The 15,917-nt window shown below is 37.3% G+C and overlaps 1 long non-coding RNA gene across 4 annotated transcripts; it reads right to left on the bottom strand.

Annotated features, from left to right (window-relative positions):
• Positions 1-1,170: 1,170 nt before the first annotated feature.
• Positions 1,171-15,250, bottom strand: LOC146763465 (uncharacterized). Of its 4 annotated transcripts, none has more exons than XR_014952322.1 (5): positions 14,946-15,250; positions 14,655-14,753; positions 12,793-12,940; positions 9,480-9,563; positions 1,171-7,729 (listed from the first exon to the last, which is right to left on the bottom strand). It is a non-coding gene; the product is annotated as an uncharacterized LOC146763465 (long non-coding RNA). The 4 variants fall into 4 exon arrangements; XR_014952320.1 differs by having other exon boundaries at positions 11,069-12,940; XR_014952321.1 differs by having other exon boundaries at positions 1,171-9,563.
• Between the last annotated feature and the right edge of the window lie 667 nt (positions 15,251-15,917).

Genomic DNA, 15,917 nt, shown 5'->3' on the forward strand with positions numbered 1-15,917 from the left:
AAAAACTCCTCCTGGCACTTTGAAAGTTCTCTCTTTAGATACCAAGACAGAGGAGTGATATGAAACTGTCTCTACTGGGAGGAGTTAATTCCAACAGTTATGCCAAACTGAAGGACTTTGCTCTCCTCTCAAATATCCCCCTGTATACATGAAAATGGAGGGGGAAAACACTCATGCTGGGGGATCTCCAGTCTGGTGCCACCAAAAAGAGCAACAGCCAAAAGGATTGCAGTATGGTCTGTTCCTCTCAGTGCACAGAAAGGCATGACAGACAGTAAGCTGTACTGCCAACAAAAAGCAGTGACAGTGAGCAACAGCCCTGAGATCCTGCCAGAAGTGGATATGTTGTTTAATCAAGTCAGTCTTAGGTTGGTATGTAGCATCATGGCTCACAGCACAGCTAAAGAACATGCTTACAGTTCCCTCAGATACTCTATAGCATTTCCAGAGCAATGACAGTAGACTTGTCTTAGCATCTAGGAAGAAATATTGATGAGATGATCTTCATGTATTGTGAATAAGTACATTTTTCTGTATCGCTGCTAGTTTTTTACATTATAGACTTTCAATTAATCAAGAGATCTTTACCATATAAAGTAGACATTAAACAGCTGTTTTATTAATATATGTTTTTACCTAGCCTTTTTAGTGCAGGGAAAGGGGTTATCTTAGTTGTTACACCTTTGGTGGTGTCTCATCTGTATCAAAATCTGACCTGCAAGTCAAGACTGCTTCTTTTGGGATGTGCCAAAAAGCACTTTGATAGGAGGAGATGAAAGACAAAACTTGTAAATGAAACATTTTGTCAAAAACTGCTATCCACTAAGCAATGCAAAACAAGACTGATTAAACAGTCTGATTAAACTGGATGAAACATCCAGTGACAGTGGGCACTGGGGGTGGATTGCAAGGAGTCCCCACCTGATTTCAGGTGGTCTATTGGAGACTCAAGCACTGTCACCCTCTCCCAGTAGCTCAGGCTGTCTCCTTTTTGTCTCCTCTAAAGGTTGCAGACACCAAACCAGACAGATGTATCCCATTTCACTCTCTGCAAGCAGCAGCTAAAAATAGGTATTACTGTAAGCCTCACCCCTTGCTCTGGGCTTTGGGTAGTGGAACAAATCCACATGAGAAACCACACAAAAAGAAATCTTATGGACTCAGTGCTGCTCCTGGCACAGGAGCAGCAGCTCTACAACTAACATCGTGGACTATGGGATTGAATTAATTGGGAAGGAATCCTAAAAACACATGTTTTTCAGAGTGATAATGCATTTTTGCTTGAACAGAATTAGTATCAAATTTACCAGTTTACGTAAATAGATATGGTTTCACTGAAGCAGTAAATTTTGATCACTGTTTAAAAATTTGTTCTATTCTTACTGACTGAATGTCATTGAAATATCAGCTAAGTATTTGAGCACAGAATTGACCAAGTACATCAGACTGCCTGAGGGGTTCAGACTTCCAAGTTCCCAGATAGTCCCGATTCAGTCTAACCACATCTTCTGAGATGCTGTTACCTTGAAACTACCAATCTCAGCAGGATTTAGGGATGCAACATTTTTATGCAAAAGTCATAGTACCTTGCAATTTAAAGTGGGAACATTTGTGATAGTGCTCATCCATGTCAAAGTCATGTAAGAGCTTAAATTACTTTTCAGATCTAATTAAACTTCTTTGGAGCGAGAGCCACCACTATAGCTATTTATTAAAACAGCATACAGACGTTGCACAGGGCTTGTACAAACCTGTGCCTATGAACAAATGAAAAGCTTTTAAGATCACAGAGGAGTGTTTGAAGTTAAAAATTAGCCATGATTACCTACACAATAATCTGTCACTTCTATGCTTCTGTAAAATAAAACACTCTCAAGAAGAAAGTGTCCTGAAGAAACACCAGAACATAATTTTGCACTTGCTTAAAATGTGTTTCCAAAGCTGCTAGAACTTGATTATTGAATAATATTTCTTATTTTAAAAGACCTATTTGTTGTCATTTTGTATTGACACAAAAAAGCATGTGTAAGGCACAAAATTACTTGCAGCATTGTAGAAAAGATTTTATTTTAAATTGACCACTCAATATACTAAAGCTAGTTTTCATAAACAGCTAGAAATTATGAAATATAGTGACATAAATGCATAACAGCATTCATTACTAGTATTCTTTTTTAAATGTGACTAAGGATTTAATTAGTGAAAAATTCTTTAATCTAATCCTATTCATTTATCTATTTTCCTGTTCTTCTGGAACAAAACATCTGAATTATTTTTACAATTTTTAAGCAAAATTAAATTTTGCTGCCTAAAAAGCCAGAAGAAAATTCACTTGTGCCTTGGGAAAGGGCAAAAGAAAGAAGATGATGGAGGGAATGTTTCAGAGCAGGGACCCTCTGCCATCAGGGGACTGCTCCTCTAGCACCTCAGAGCCACTGTCTCCTGTGCTCCAAAGTTTGGTTTCAGATTCCCTAACACAGGCAGGGTGTATGTAACTGCTTTTATAATCCCTGGCACTCCTAGGCATTTTCATTGGTGCCATCAGCTGAGAGTGTTTGAGCTCTGCACTGGATGCTGATGTTTGTGAAGGGCTGTCAAAGACTGCTGTTGGCTTGTTAGGCTTTCAAATCATCAAAGAGGGGTGGTAGGAGCAGGGATCAGGCAGCATTCCCCATCCCTGTGCTCATGCAAGAGGACTGTGCTAGAGAGAGGCTGCTGACACCTGTGACAGAGGATACAACTCCTTAGCTTGAATAAATCATTTGCTAGATAAACACTGATCCAGCCACTGCTTGCTGCAGGGAGCAGACCCAAACAACTTCATCCCATGTGAGCCTGACTGGAATTTGCACAGCCAGATGGAGCAGGACTAGGAAAAATCTCCCTTACAGCCATTCCAGTTTGAATTGGTAATTCTTAACAGACCTGTGTTTTTTTCCGCTGAAAAAAAATGTTTAAATAAAAAAAAAAAAGGCAAAAAAGCTTTTTCCAACTTATTTTGCATTATTATTAAACCAAATGCTAGAAGGAGTTATCTAGTATCTTTGTAGGGAAAGTGAGGGTGGTATACTTGCAATCTAACCATTACAGAAGCTGCAAAGAAGTCAAGCAAATTTCATTTGGCAAAAGTCTGTAAAGGATCTAGCTCGTATATTGTGGAAGTCTAGTGAAGTATGAATTTTCAGAAGTTTCTAATTTGCCAAAATCAGGGAGAATGCAAAGGTCAATACACTATGATATATTAAATTTCTTTACTTCAAGTTCCTTTTAGGTGTGCAGCACTTTGTCAGCAGGTGCAAAAAAATGTATTGTTTGCATAATCAAAGTATCAGAGATGGATACTAAGTTTGATTTGAAAATTTTCAAATATAATCAGCCCAAGGTCTGGTAAAGTTAAGAATAATGACAACAGGATCATGCAAAATTTGCCTTGTAGAGTCTCAATACCAAGTAATCATAGAAGGTCTACCTACCACAGCTGTGTACATTACTAGAAAGTAAGTAAATAAATATTTGATACTTGGGAACTTTAGACTGACAGAAGCTCTAGGGAGAAAGACAAAGAAACTCATTGCTCTCTGTATTTTTTCTTAAACTTGTGCTTCCTGGCTCTTTTCCATGTCTTATGAAAGGGCATAAAAGTCAGACCTATCTCTTTTTTTAATCTTCATAAACCAAAAGACTGATTTGATCTGCCAAGAACAAACACTGAAAAGCTTCCTATATCAGTCTGTCTGCTGGGACTGACCTTCCTCTGTTAAGGCCTCACCAAAGCAATTGAGTAGATGGAGGATTTATGAAAAAAAGATGCTAGTGGGCAAACTTACATTGTTTTAGCTTGTGATGCGGAAACAGCTTTTGAATACAAGCCAAAAAAATACCCAAACAACTTTTGTTTTCTCTTGTTAGGAGAATACAGCTTTTTTTCAATATCTTTTTGAGAAAGATAACTGAATTTGGATCTAAAACTATCTTTAACAAAGCAGCAGTTTATGGTGGCAGTTACTGCACATGCTTATTAGAAGCCAAGTGCCAAATACTCCTGATCAATTTCTTTAACAGCTGAATTTTTTTTAAAATTTTGATAACAGGTGACTGGCATTCCCTCAAACTTACTTGTTAAGGTAGATAGGTTTGCAGTCCAAGATAGTCAGGAAGAGCCGCTGCAAACAAAGATGTAAGGTATAAAGACTTTGTATCTAAATTATATCCTTGTATCTAAATTATAAAGTATCTAAACTATATCTATAGCATCCCCTGAGAGTAAATAAATTACCAGTTACAACAATAATCACTGTGTGTTTATACATCAAGTACATCTAGAGATACCAAAATGATTCAGTGAAATATCAATCATCACAACCTTCCTGATGAACAGCTGTCATTATCCTTATTTCAGAGATCAAAACTCCGTAACACTTCTTGATTTGAATGACTTTGAATGCTTAGCTTCACTCAAGAAAACTATTGCATAGCCATGAAATGTGTCTAGATATGAGAACTTCAAATTTTAAACTATCAGTTCAAAGTCTTACACTTTAAATGCAACATGCTTTTGCATTTGATCTTTGTCCAGAATTTCAAACTTATTTTAAACTCCCATTTTGAAGCCTTACCATTTGTATGCTATGTGGCCTGCAGGAATACACTGTTCACAGAGTTGGACACTTTGTTTGAACATAAGAGGAACATACCTTTCCCACAAATGTCTTTAGCTAAATCATCAACACCTTGTTATTATATCACTTACCACAGTGTGCATGGATCTCAGAAATGGTGTTAAAGCGAAGAGGGAGTGAGGTATGTGGCTTTGCATGTATCTTTAGAGAGATGCATTAGTTTGTACTCCCAGCCTGAGCAAGACCCCTTTCACACCCCTCTTTGAATGCACTACAGATTATGTGGGGCATGCAGGACAGAAGGAATTTGCTTCAGTGAGATCCAAACCCCTGATTTTTATGGTTGTGATTCTGTGTAATCCTGCAAATCTGTGCCTCACCACACTCATGGTAAAGAATTTTCCCTTAATACCTAATCTAAACTTATTCTTTTCAGTTTGAAGCCATTGGCCCCTTGTCCTATCACAAGTTACTCTTGTCTCTCTCCCTCTATCTTGTATACTCCCTTCAGGTACTGGAATTAGGTCACCCCAAAGCCTTCTCTTCTCTGATTAACTGTTGCTTTTTATGAGTAGCTGATTCCATTAGGAAAGGGAAAACCTTAAGAGAGTCTGAAAAGCTGAGGACAAAAATGCTGGAGACTAAAATGTTGGGAAAGTACTTGGAATTCTGGTAGAATTTCCATGTTTTCCTAACAGCAATAGTATAAGCAGACTTGCCTATATAAGCATGAGATACCTTGTCACACCTTTTCTACACCTTTATTTTAAGTGACTGAAAAGGAGGCATTTTTCCCCTCCATGTCATGAGCCATTCATACAAGAGAGATAATGCTGCCCATATTGTGGCAGCAGAAAAATGAAATGGAATAGCCAAATAATGCTGTATTGAATGATAGGCAGTGGTCCCACTTCAGCAGCACTTAAGAGATGCACTTGTCCTGGCAATGTCTGCAGCAGGAACCAGGACCAGCATATAAGCTCAGGAACTTGCCATACTGAAGATGTTTGTAGGCATTTAATTCACTCTCAATTTTTATGAAACAAAAGTAATTCTGGAACCCTAGCCAGATTCCGAAGAATGGCTGCTGGGACTACACAGTAACATAAAAAGATATGTAAAAATGACTGTCAGAGATTTTCATCAATTTGCATGTGTTTCTCCCCAGTCTGATTTAGGTTTCCTCTAAAAGGCAAGTTCTCTCAAGTCAAGTGGCAGAAGAAGTGAAAGGTTGCCTAGATGTAATTCTAAGTAGAAGACAGGTCTAGTTCTGCATATTATTTGTATTAATTTTGAGATTTCTCTGAGATGTGCTCTTTGGAAAAATTCAAACTCTCCAGTAGTTTCTCCTGGATAGGAATTACTCCAATGCCAGCATTGAGCAAAGTCCCAGACTGCCTCTTGGATGCCTGTACTGTGCATTGCAGTGGATGGATGGATGGATGGATGGATGGATGGATGGATGGATGGATGGATGGATGGATGGATGGATGGCTGATGCCATCGGACAATTACTCACTGGCAGTAACTGATGCATCACCCCTGTCTTTGGGAAGAGAGGTTTGCTCTTAGAGATTTAGAACATCGAAATGTAAGATGCCTGCCTGCAACAACTATCTCTTCAAGCTTAGCAGGCCACTCCTCAAGAGGCCTTTGACACTGCCTCTTGAAGGTATCTCTGAAGAAGCTGCACACAACACTGTTTCTAGGCTCAACACAACAGCCCTGATGCTCTCTGGTGGTCTCCTTGTTTAAGATGATAACATTTGACAGTCACTGAATTTCCTTCTTCCCCATAAAATGAAAGGAAGGGGAAATCCCAACATCCTGCAACTGAAAAAAGATAGTGAACTAATCCAATATGCTCATGAGCACCAAAAAGCTCCTTGTCTGCCTGCCCCACAGTTCTTATTATCCCCCTTAATGAGATGAAACTATGAGCCCTCTGTGGGCCTTACTATTCTGAATGAAATGTGTCTACAAGCATAACGCTTTATTGTTATGCACAAAAAATGTCACCACGGCCATACAGAACAAGAACCCGTAACACTGCATGCCCTTTCTGGCTGGCAGTTGTTGGCAGGGCAAAACTATTTGCAATCTTTTCCGCAGCTGCAAAGTAGCCTTTGTGTATTCATTTCTCCAGGATGTAATGCTACTCAAAATGCAGAATTCATTTTTCATTTAAATGATTGATATTTTGGGCTACTAATTTGACTGTTGAAATATCCCATCAGTTACCTAAGCAATAAGATATAGCAGACATATCTGCCATTTCATGGGCTAATTTTCAGATTGTTTCAATTTACTCTGTACATGTGCTGGGAAAGCATGCATGACATTTAAGTGATTTCAAGTGGCATTAAATTTTTTGGCCATAACCTACGGAATTGTGTGCAAGCCAGAAAGGTTGTGATTTATTAGGAGGAAATTTGGGCCAGAAATATTTCTTGAAGACTGGAACATTTCAGTTTGAGACTGAGATTCCCTGCCTTCCTATTATCCCAGGACTGCAACACTTGGGAATTCAAAGGGCCTGACGTAATGTTCAACACAATGTGGCTTACAAATATCTGATGTGAAAAAGCACCCCAACATCAGCCTCTTTACTGCCATCCAGAGGAATTAATCAATTACCCAACATCAATATTAATATTAACATTAATATTAATAGCAATAGTAATATCTATAGCAATAGTAACAGCAATAGTAATAGTAATAAGAATTACGTGCAAACAATACCTTAAAGACAAAAAATGATTGAAGAAGAAAATTGGCTAAGGCTTTTCAGCCAATCAGAAAGCAAATAGAAATGATGGAATGTGTTTGACATATGAAATTTTTATTCCAACAGAAAATGGCTAAAACGGCAGTGATAGAATTAAGGTGGTTTGACATTAAGATTTTACCAGCTCCCATAACTTAAGCATAAAGAGCCTATGAAAGGTATTTCAATCATGTGCCAATAAGCTTCAGGTCATACATACCATATATATCTTTTTATTCCTTTACATTTAAGCATTGCCTTTAGTAATAGTGTATATTACCCTATGTATAATGTGTGCTGCTGAAACTTTAGCTTGGGGAGAAGGACTCACTGAGTTAAATTCCTGCCAAAACAGAAGAAAGTTTTATAAAGTAGTAAGAAAGAGAAAATACAGCGTTGCCTTGGACAGGTACTGGAATCCCATGCATTTGCAAGGGACTCAGCTACCATGGCTTGATATATTTCCATGTAAGCTCAGCAACAGCAGTACACTGCAACTGCTTTCTTGGGCTGTATCAGACAATATAGTGATTTTATCAGCTCCTTCATGTTGTATTTTTAGCTGTCTATTCTGAAAAACAATAGAATTTCAAAAGTTTACAGAATTTTCCATACTTATTGTCAATCCTCACCCAGACTGGAAGTTTATTTGCACTTTCTGGTCAACCAAAAGGACAGCAACAGAGAGCTTATAATATTTTTATATTTCTGCTTGTGAAGTGAAGCTCACCTTTTGCTATTTAGTAATGTATTTTCAGAAACTGCTTCTTCACCCTCACAATGCACCCCTGGCCTCTGCTTGTACAGTCCAGTCAGCTGTGAAAATTGCTTTTTAAATCTCCTCACTCTAAATGACAATCCAGCAATTTCTCTGCTCTTCTAGAAGCAGGTCCCACACAGATATAAAGGGGCTGAAAAGATGAAGTTAGCCTTCTGCAGGCTTTTTCTACTGGGTCAATTCAGCAGTTATTGATTTTACAGACCTTTTTAAGAATTTAATAAACTTTACTTCTCTTTCCTAACCTACAATAGAATGTGGCATTAAAGTAGCTTTCCTTTAAGAAGTATTTCAAATACACTAAACTGACACTAAAAACAAGCAATGGTATCAAAAATATGGGTTGAAATTAAAGCTAAAACATTGTACACATGTTCAAGTAAATAACAGCTGCTGTTATCAATAAGGTAAACCTTTTAATTTGATACTTCAAATTAAGGGTTAATAATTTGGGCAAAAAAAAAATCTTCAAGCTGAAATTATATTCAGTTTTGGTCCTGACATTTGGCATATTGTCACAGGTTAATCCCAGAAGTGTGAAATACAAATCAAACAGTCTAGGGTAATCTAAAGCTCACTTTAAGAGTTTCAGCTTGAATGGGGAGCCATTCACCTTGTAAGCAGAGGTATGGGAATGCCTGGGGATGGGTGGATGTTAGAGACTTTACTCTTGCTGTCGACACTTAACAGGTTTGTCAGAGATGCTGATTTCCAGGCATCACTGCAGAGTAGAGAATTGGGCTGACACCTCATGCTGAAGGAAGCTGAGGACCTTGTAAGCAAGACAAAGAATACAACCAAACCCCTTCTGAAATCCACAATGACAGAGGTGTTGAGCAGTGCCAGGCTCAGTTTGGGCTACTGAAGTCAATCTCAGCTGAAGCTTCTTACTGCACCTAGAGCCACACATTTGAAACCATCCTGTTCTGTTCAAAGGTGTCTCTCCTGCCAGTGCCGTGCATGCACCCCTTTTATTGTGTAGGGGGCTATTTAAACTGATGAATTATGTGTACACTTAAATGCTTGGAAAATTTTAGTCCGTGAGAGTATCTCACTTTTAAAGATGTTGGCCTAAGGCACAAATGTCAGTTGTAATATTGTTTACAAATAAATGAGTAACAAAAATCATATGTACAAAGTAAATAAATAAATAAATATGTAAGAACCTTTTCTGCAAAGATTCTATGAGCATTAGTTTTTCTAACAGGTTAAAGATAATATTATGGGCAAATTGAGAGTTCAGAATTTAAATGGTTGCCATATATTAAAACTTCATTTTAAACTACTGATGGTAAAAGTATGAAGGGAAAAGTACCTGTTTGCCTTTTCCATATTCCTTCTAATAACAACATTTAGGTATAGGAAATGTACACAGCTATAAAAATGACGTGGTGGAAACCTGTGAAAACAAATAAACAAATATTACTAAAAAACTCTTTCAGCACACTCTGTGGAGCCTTAATAGTGGCAGCAAAGGCTCCTAAACAAGGGTAAACTTTCTTGTCTGATTGCTACAATGCTTAGCTATAAGGAGATGAGTTAAGGAGTCTTTTGTCGTTTAGCCTTCATAATATCAAACCTCTCCAAGGTTGAGTAAAACCTTTCAGATTTTCCAAAGACAGTTTTGATGCTTTAATTGCTATTTTATTTTTTTCTGGGCTAATTAACATCAGTTTGTAAAAATCTCCTGCAAGACATTGTAAAACATCACTTGTTAAAAAGATTGTGGGGCTTGCTCTTGACAAATGTGAAGTGACATTCTGCCTGTGTCTTTTGTAAGATCATATAAAGGAGCTGGTTCATCCACCAGAAAAAGAAAAAATCTCACCAGGAACCAGTGAAAAAGACAATACTCATCATACAAAGTCGCAGGGCTAAGTAAATGGTTCACACATCTTGCTCACATGAGATGAAAGGGAATGAATCTAAATTCATTTTACATTTGATCACAGACAAGGAATTCTCCAGATCAAAGTGTGCCATAATAAAGAAGACTAACTAGATGCAACTAGATCCAAAAACATCTGTCAGGGGTTTGATGTCTAAAAATGGAAATCCTTTATATTAATGTTATTATTACATAACCACACAAGAACCAAAAGACTCTTGAAGTCTTATTTTGTTTTTTGTGTATTGTGGTTAAGAAAATTCAACATAACCTCCCCAAATGCATCTAACACATTGAGAGAATAGAGTTAGATGAGTTTGCTTTTCATCTGATCAGGCACTACTTTTAAAAAGGCTAACGGCAGAAATGCTGGTGACCTAAATAAAATATATCAGCAGCATAGAAAATGAGTTTGATGGTTGTAATCCAATTTTCAGTGGAGAAGGGTGCACATTGCACATCACACATCACAAAAACCTTCTCCACAATTAGCACTAATTGGCAACTTTTTTGGCAGACTCTTTACAGAGGCCAAAAACTGAATGAACATGGAGATTAAATCGTCCTTTTGTTCCTAGAAGTAGTCTGTTTGAACAGCAGCTGAAACTTATTGATACAGTAATGTGGGGGAAAAAATGTGGCATTTCTGATTTGCTGTACCTGTTCTGAAGATAGATCAGAATTCATTTTTCAGGGCTGTCAAAGCAACTTGTGTATACTAATAGAGTTATAGCAGAAAAGTGAAAACATCTTTTAGCCCTCTAGGTGACAAAGCTTAAAATGTGTATAATATTTAAAGTTGTAGTGAAAAAAGTGTGGAAACCTAAGCTGTGCAGAAGTGAACAAAAATGGGCTTGCCTCTTTTGATATGAGAGGCATGTGTGTGCTGAAGGAAGCGTTGTTTCCTTCCATCATTGCTCTGCGTTCCCTCATTCACTAATGCAATACTTTAGTGTAGTGAAGCTGCCTGGGTGCTCATAAAAATTGATGCCCTTTCCAAACTTCATTTAACTTACTGGATTGAGTTTGAGCTTGATCACACAGCTGGAAACACACTGTTCCATTGAGAAGAAGGCATGTTTTGCTGCAGCCAGCCTTGCTCCTGAAAAGCTTTTGGAAGTTGTCAGGCTAAACAGCAGCTCTTGGCTCTGCAGTAGCTGGGACTTGGACTGGCATAGAAGTGCCCTTCATGTTTCTGGTTGAGTGAAGCTACAGTGCAACAGACACTTTGATCCATTACCCTGCAGTCCAGTTTGCAAAGAAAATCAGGGACAGAGCAGAGTCCTTTTTCTGATAGGTTACCAAATCTACTGACTCTTGGCTGTAGCTGTCTTCACTGTTGCCATTTCCAAGAAACTGCCCTTCTTGTCCCCAGTTTTCACTAATCTCTGCAGTTTCAAAGAAATACAGGCAGCTCTGCTTGTGGTAACATCAGCTTCAGTTCTGCTAGTATTATTCTGATTTATTCTAGAGTCTCTTTTTATTCATGAGCTAAAAGAATTTAGATTGGTATGTTGGTATAATATAATAGTACTAATTTCTAGAAACAGTACTTAGCAATCCATGAGAACAGTTTATTTTCATGGTGCTTACTGAACTTCACAGCTGTCACAATTTTGCCATTATCAGTGAGCATCCATAGAATATTTGATGGTTATTGCCAGCAAAACACAACATTATTGGATTAGTTCCTTATCTGTAGTATTGCTGAGGTATGTTCTTTCCAAGGACATAAAAAGAATGACTATTTCAAATACCAAAACAACATAACATTAGGAAAAAATCAGGAATTGCATTATCAGTGTCACATCTCTGCCTAATATTCAACTTTAAGTTAAGCTTTCAAATAAGTAATACTAACAAAAACAACAATAGAGTTCAAATAAATCAAGGAAATGATATACAACATACTGAACTCGATTTTAATTCTGGGCTCCAAGCTTCTAGATTGCTTTCTCTGTGCTTGTTCAGTTCATGAAGATTTTACCCTCAATATGTTTCACATTACCATCTAAGCTTGCATTGAAAGTAAAAAATGAGAACTAATTCATTGTGAACTCAAAGAGACACCACACAATATAAACATCAGAATCTACTTTTAGTCTGGCTGAACTTCTGTAGAGTCAGATGGCAAGTCAGATACAAGGGAATTTCAATTTTCAGAAATTGTTTAGGCTGGGCTCTTTATTATGGGGTCTTTGAAGGGCTTTGATAGATTCACAGATAAATATTCTCCTATTTATCTGCTACAGTGCACTTCACAGAGCAAACAATTCTATCATTTTGTGATTTTTTCCTTGACTTTCATAATACAGTTCTCTATGTTTAACTTTACTCTTAAGATGAACTAAAATTTTTAGCACATAAAATCTCAACTGGAATCTGTTTAAATCCCATTCTGGCATCTGAAAATATAAATTATGATGTTTTGTTGGTGATTTGGGCCAACATAAGGAGCATTTTGATCATGCACTCATAGTTCTTGCTGGTCTCCCTAAGCCTCCATTGTATATTAGTTTGTTTTTTGTTTTAATTTTTTGTTCCCCAGCATGATCCATAATTGTTAAATACATCATACTGGTTTTGTCCACCCTATGATCCTGCACTCCCCTACCTACAGGTTGTCCAGGTTAGCCACAAGACTATGAATCTTAGAGTGACTTGAAGGGAGGGAATGTAGAAGCCTGGAGTTTTAAACTCTTTCTTTTCCTAAAGCAGAAGAAAAATAAAAGATGATCACTTTGAAAAGTGCCTCCAGATCTCCTTCAGCATTTTTACAGCATTCTTATGGGTCAGTATTCTGCAGGTGATACCCTGATGTTCTTCAGCTTTTCTGTAAATAGCAATCTGCAATTCCTTCTTCAGCTTGGAAGCTACTCCACAATCCTCTGTAGGAAGAAGAAGAAAATCCACTTGCACTTGTACGTCCACCACAAACACAAGGTCCTTCTAAGTGTGAGGAGAAAGGTCACATCATCCTTTGAATCCCTCTCATGGTAACTGAGGAGAACAAAGGAAAGGCCATAGAGTTCTCCTTCTAGGATCCTCTCCCACTGTGTGAATATGAGTGTTTCAAGTCCAGCTTCTTCAGGCACACCTTTAGTCAGACTCCAGACTCTCATTATCTCATATTATAGGAGGATACACTGGGGCTTTATCCTAATATTTCTCTACCCAATGGTAGAACTTTCTTAGACCTTTCTTAAATCTTTTTAATCCTGGCAATTACCCTTTTTCTGGGTCTTTTGCCTTTTATTACCACTGTTGACAATTTGCCTCTAGCCAAGCAGCTCCTGCCATAAGAGACAATGTTTTCCTTAGTCTGCAGGTCAGACTCTGGTCTCAGTCATGACTCTGTAAAGGACAACACTAGTCTAATGAAGATTAAAGTCCACCCCATCATCTTCTTAGACTGTCCTTCAGAGCTTATATTCAGTTATTCTGACTCCACTCCTTCAAAGTGAGACTTCTCACAACTTCAGAGAGAGTTGAAGGCTACATTGCCGGCATGGCCTCTTCAATTCATTTTTATTTAAAGGAAAAAGAGAAACATTTACTCATAAAATTTGGCCATATTTTAGCTGTGATAGAATTTAAAACAGAATATTCTGTAAAAGTTAGTCAAGCAGTAAGATCTGTGTATCCTCAGCATAAACAGGATTGAGAAAGAAAATTAGACAGAATTAAGTCTGTTCAGTATTTACCTAACCTGGTGTTTTCTTTACAGAACATTTATGGGGGTACAGTTGAATTCTATGACATGAGCACCTCAAAAATAGATCTGATATAATAACTTCTGTGGCAGAAATATTTGTCAGTATCAAATGCTTGCTTGTGACACTGAAGATTTTGCTGAGTCAAGGTGATTCAATTAGTGGGAGTGTTCAGAAATAAATTTTAACATCATGTTATTATTTTTATCATAACAATTATAGTATTGTATTTTAATTTGTACTTTTCCCCTTAAAATCTGACTTGGTACACCTTTGGCCTGTATTTAAGTTTGCAGTCTGCCTTTAATTGCTGTTTCTTCCAGACAGAGAGAATCTCAGAGAATGTAATTGCCTGATTGTTTTACAGCCAACTCATTAATAGATTTCATGCCTATGGGAAATTGAATTTACTCAGGTATGATGAGAACAAGAATGAAGAGATGTAAGGACATGGTAAAGACAAGAAAACCTTTAATTTAGGTAAAGATCATTTTTTCAAAACTCCTCTTTTGGTACAACAAAACTGCAAAAAAAATCTTTTTAATCTTAAGAAAGATTAAATTCATAATAGCTGTATAGACAAAACCAGAGGATTCCAGTCAGAGATTAAATTAATTCTGACACAAAGAATATGGTTCTCTAAATAACAATAGAAAAAAAAAAATCTATCCATGCTCACAGCTGGATTTTCTACCAACCTCATTTAAAGTATAAATACATTGTCCTTCAGAGAAGGATTTATACACCCTGCTGCTCTCAGCTTTTTAAGTACTTCTATTACTAAATATAAGAATAGCTTTTTATCATTTTACTAATGATCTCCTTCATTATTTTCCTTTTTTCAATAGATATATTATAAGATGGAAAATCCCTGACTTGAAGATCTTACAGTTAATGGATGTATTTTTTCACTTTGTTGTAGTTGAATCATCCCTCCAAGCAGGGTCTGGAAAACAGCTGATTTCATCTTCTCTTGCAGCAATAGAATCTGAAAAGTTATGAATAGAACTTTTAATAGTCACCTTGGAGGTATTTCAGGTGCTTACCATTGGCATAATGGTAAAGCCCACTGGTAAGAGAAATCTGCAACCCTACTGGAAAACTCCACTTTTGAAAAATGGAATCAAAAAGCCTGCTGTGCTTGTTGCCTTCTTTGGTCCTTTTCTTTTTAAAATCTTACCTTGTTGCCCAATAAAGTTGCTCTGAGGGCTGTCCTTCAAGCTGATGGTGTTCTTTACAGCCCCAGCTGCATTTTTGTGTCAGTGTTTCTGCATTGCATGGGATAAAAAGAGCCCCCTGATTCAAGCATGTGGAAAGGACATACACAGTGTAAACCCACAACTTATCTACTGCACACCAAAGGGGGCTGCCACATGATAGCAGCCGTCTGCCAAATCCTCTGAACTTTTGGCATCTAATAATAGGGACACCACAATAAAAGAAAACCAAGGAAGGAAATTATTAGGGAACTGGGAAAAGTGACTTATGTCACTTTTTTTCAGGGCAATCTCTTTATCCCACTTCATTAATGCAGTCATGACTGGATTGATAGAGGCTTAGCTCAGAGTACATATGTTGGACAATAGCTGCTCTTTATTTATCTCTGTTCTGTGTATCAAAGAGTATAAAGAGAAGTTAACACTCTTTCTATACTCCAGCCTCTCACCCCAGTCCCAGAGCCTGGAATTTTCTTTCCCACTGTTTTCCTTCATTTAGAAAGGATATGCTCAAGTGTTGCCTTTGTTCTCACTTCAGAGAGATGGTCTCTAGGACCTGCAGCAACCTCCAGCAAGAAAGACAAATTGAGCATAGTAACCCTCGGGGCACTATTGATCCCAAAAGGAAAACATGGGAAAAGCACACATGAAAATCTTTTATGAGTAGTATTTTTTTAAAATGTGAAGAAAATAGTAGCTTATATATTCAAATATGAATGTATATAACTAGCTGAGTGAGAACTGATTCATAAATATTTACCTGCTAAGTGCAAATAAGATTGTTTTACTAAAATAACTAACAGAAATTCTCAGACTTGGGTTTATTTTTTTGTATTTTTACAATTTTTTTTCAAAAGAAAATATACCTCTTAGGATGATGAAAGTAACACCACAAAGTAAGGTTTGAACAAATCTTATGTCTTTATGACACTAAT

The sequence above is a fragment of the Lonchura striata genome, chromosome 1A (genome assembly GCF_050655825.1).
Source record: "Lonchura striata isolate lonStrDom1 chromosome 1A, ASM5065582v1, whole genome shotgun sequence".
Taxonomy (NCBI): domain Eukaryota; kingdom Metazoa; phylum Chordata; class Aves; order Passeriformes; family Estrildidae; genus Lonchura; species Lonchura striata.